The sequence below is a fragment of the Oryza glaberrima genome, chromosome 1 (genome assembly GCF_000147395.1).
Source record: "Oryza glaberrima chromosome 1, OglaRS2, whole genome shotgun sequence".
Lineage (NCBI taxonomy): Eukaryota > Viridiplantae > Streptophyta > Magnoliopsida > Poales > Poaceae > Oryza > Oryza glaberrima.
This window is the reverse complement of record NC_068326.1, coordinates 11,237,158-11,241,568: the sequence shown is the minus strand read 5'-3', so window position 1 is coordinate 11,241,568 and position 4,411 is coordinate 11,237,158. Positions and strand designations below refer to the sequence as shown.

The window sequence follows — 4,411 nt, the reverse complement described above, 5'->3', positions numbered from 1 at the left end:
ACTCTCACTACAATTCTAAACAGTGATACAAAATATTTTACTTTTATTCAAATAAACTAACTAGTACTAAACCAAATGTGTTGTTGGAACTGACGCCTTCTCCATCTGCAAAAGCTTTCCCATATACTTTAAACTTGAAAACAGTTATATGGATGGATTTACTTTTCATATTCAAACAAACTAAACTGATGATAGTTTTATTCAAATAAACTAAACCAGATGGTATGGCATGAGTTCACATAAGCATAATCTCTCTTACATATAATAGAACCTCTCTTAATATTAAGGTTTGAACCTCACTTAGGGCTTGATATCCAGATAACTTTAAACTAGATATGAATTAAGCCAAGCTCCCCCAAACTGCTAATATTAATTAAAGTAACATAAGCAATATGTTTTCTTCAACTAAGAATACCTTATTTTTAAGATAGAAGCACCAACTTTCAGCACTCAAAGGTGCATATCCACACCTATCAAAACTTGCGATCCATAAAGGTATACGCCAGAATCAATCTCAACTATGGCCAAAGGATGCCAATCATATCTGCTCGTGAATTCTTCCTTCCAACATGGTAATTATTCTATAAAAGACATAGATGATTGTAAAAATACATTAGCAAATAAAAGGAAAAAAACAAACAAATATCAAAGTAAAATACTTCCCGTTCCAATATAAAAAATGCAAAATATGATATCATTCTTTCAAAGCTTACATTTTTCATATATGCTATTTGTATTATTAGAAGAATCATCAGGTGTTGTTTCATCATCTTGTTGGTGTAGTTGAGATATGGGGTGCATATCTTTCGTCATTGTTACTCTCCAGCTGGCTTGTGCTACAACAAATTATTAAAAAGAAACTATGACAGAGTGTAAAATTAATTTTGGAATCTCATGGGATAATATCATGGATATAGAATTTAACAAATTGGATTATGTATATTCATTAAAATATTCATACAAATAAGTACCTTTTGCAATAGCATGAGTGGCTGAAACTCGACGTGTTGTTAGTTGGCTCTGATATATGGCTTCGTTGATCTCTTCCTTGTTAAAGGACATAGTGAATCCCTTTGCATTGATCAAGTTAGGAGGCCGCAGTACATTGGAAGGTTGCATGTTGTTGGTGTTTTTGTGATGATGATGCATGTTTCTAGGCCCATGATAATTGGCTGTCAACAACTTTGGTTGCTTGTTACTATATTCATTATAGCGGGTTTGTGATAGAATTATTGATTGATTGTCCATGCTATCATTTTCACCATAATTCATAATTTGCTGTTGAAGAGATGCAGATCCTTGTTGACTTTTGATTGAACTAGTATTGGTATTGTCATCAATAGGTAATTGTTGGTCTTTTTGTTCTTGTTTAAGAAGATACGCCTTATATTTCTGCAGTCCACAAAATGGTTGTTAGATAATTAACAATTTATAAAAAATTCACAACAAAATAAAAGGAGTAGATGCTTTTTTCCTAACCAGGAAGATAAGTTTGATCTAATTACCTGGAGATAACTAGAAACAGTATTACGTGTTAGTTCTGGATCATTCATCGGACCAATCCTCAATTTCATCAGTTCAAGTATTTTTGTTGGCACTGGGTCTAATCAAACAATAGCAACTAGTTTATTATTAAGTACTAATATTTGGTATGCATGAAAAAATAATGATTATAAACACTATCAACTGGAACAATTTAAACTAATAACATTTGGAACAATTTAAATTTCAGACACTTTATACACAATGCTCTTGTTCAAATCAATATATTTTATCATACCAATATGTTGTTTAAAAACTAATATTTGATAACATCATCAAATAGAAACTATACATATAACACATGAAAGAATCATTATTATAACAACTAGCATTTTAAAAGTTTAAATTGAGCCTCTAATATTGCTCCACCTCCTTGCTAAATAAAATTGTGCATGCAATTAATTGGGCATCCCTCCATTTAAATTGTCAGGCAATATATGTTTTAAAATTTCTAAACTTGTTAGGCACATTCCAAAAATTAGGGGGTATATATTTGGAATGGACCAAATGTTAATTATGATTAATTTTTTTTATTATTTAGCTTAAGTCATAAATGAAAGTATGTAAAAATTTTCAATTCAAGCGTGTATAATTTAATTCATCAAAAGTAATTTTATTCACAAATGTATTTTTTTTCAAATATTTAAAAATAGTATATGCAAAAAAAAGTAAACTGTGGCACTGATATTTTTTTCATAGGCCACTCGGATATTCACACTATCGAAATAGAGTAATAAAATTTCAAATCCTAGCATGAATACCGTTATACATACTGATTTGAAATTTGAATACCGTGAGGATATAATCTAATTATGGATATTGAAATTATCTTTTAAGACATAAATACACAAGACATTGGAAATTTAAAAGATTTATAAATTATAATTTGAATATGAAAACATGGTAAGTAAGATTATTTCATCACCAATGATATAGAATACGGTAAACGGGTAAAATATGCTAAATAAACATTAATTTATATTTAATATTAGAGATAATGTTTTGCATGGCTCTAAACTCAGGATAGTTGCAAAGAATAGGATGCATTATATTTATAGTATAACAGCGTATAATTTTAACCTAAAGTACTATAATATAATAAGCATGGTAGAGATATTCATTACTAATTCTTGTGAGTAGAAGCTCTTCATATATTTCGATGAAAATCTTTGACAGCTCAGGGGTCCAGATGAATCTCTTCTTCCTCTGCCGATGCTGAGAAGATTTCTCTCCTGCGCGCCGTCGATGTTTCCTCCCGTTGGTCGCCCTTCTTACCGACGAGGCTACCGCCGCCGCCGCCGCCGTCGAGCCATTGCTGCCATCGTGAGGTGATGCCGCCGGCAGCCTAGCAGACGACGCATGAGAAACCTCTATGCATACCGTGTCTGATCGCCTGACGACGGGCACGACACTGTACTCGTTGCCTCCCTCATTCCTCAGCACTGGATCGATCGATCGCGAGTATGTGAAAAAAAGAAAACAGAATAGTTAATTGCCTGTATTCCCTCCGTCCCTAAAGGTTTGATGCCGTTGATTTTTTAAAACATGTTTGACCGTTCGTCTTATTCAAAAAACTTAAGTAATTATTATTTTTTTTCCTTGATAGTTTGATGCCGTTGATTTTTTAAAACATATTTGACCGTTCGTCTTATTCAAAAAACTTAAGTAATTATTATTTTTTTTCCTTGATTCATTGTTAAATATACTACTACTACTCAAGAGCTTTGAATAATATTCATAAAAGTTTTTTTTAATAAGATGAACGGTCAAATATATAAAAAAGTCAACAGCGTTAAATATTTAGGGACGGAGTGACTCGAGTATATATAGATTCTCGATAGAAACTCTATGCATGCAACTTTGCACAATCATCACCAAAATATTATAGTAGTGTATATTTTTCACACAGCAATTAGAAAACTAATTAGTGCGCACGAGCCATCCCATCTCTGGTAGTGTTGCTGCTACGTTGGTTTCGTGCTCTCCCATGCCTTGTTTTTTAATAAAAATAAACTCAAGTTATTGATCTCTGTCCCTAAAACCATTTTCTCTCTTAAGAGTTATTTTCATCAATTAAAAAGGAGAAAAAGATGAATATCCATAAAATTTTGGCTACATATATGTAGCTAGACAGGATTTTGGCATAATAGTTGTTTGTCCTATAATACATAGCCAAATTAAATCGATCTCCTATTTTTATGGGTGAGTATCTCTAACAAAGTAGCTTAAAACTTAACGTTTAAACTAGAGCACTAACGTACTCAATTCAAACACTTCGATCAACCTGCAGATTGATTAATTAGCACAAGCATATATCTTAGAACTCATCTCTTCGAAGGACGCCGTCGATCGGAGGAGTGAGAAGAAAGAAAGTAGGGTTGAACTTAAACCCTAAACCCTAATTAACATACGATACAAAACAGTAGGTCGAAAAAAAGACATATACCGAGCAGCCTCAGCCCTGTCTCCTCGCCTAAAAACTTCATGATCTCTGGCCTTAAGCTTCTAATCGACTCTTCTGAAATCACCGCGAAATCGAATTCTTTCGTTCTCTCACGCAGCATCTCCACGGCGGCGTTGATCTCCGAGCAAACCGTCGCTGCAACCAGCAGCACATCATCAACAAATATTAGGTTTAATTAATTAGTTAAAACCGGTCACCGATCGTCCATGCAAAAGAAGATGAGATCGAAAGCAATTGAGTAATCTGCAATATATATAGCTACTACTAGTAGTACATATATCCATGGAAGCAAATTTAGTTCAAAGCTCAAAGTACACCTCGGAAGTTCACTCCAAGCCTGAGCACGACGGCGCGCTGCACGGCCTCGTCTCCGACGACCACCATCCCGTGCGGGAGCGCGAGCAC

General features: G+C 33.7%; 1 pseudogene; it reads right to left on the bottom strand.

Moving 5' to 3' along the window:
- Nucleotides 1–473: 473 nt before the first annotated feature.
- On the bottom strand, nucleotides 474–1,574 carry LOC127769800 (uncharacterized; annotated as a pseudogene).
- Nucleotides 1,575–4,411: the final 2,837 nt, after the last annotated feature.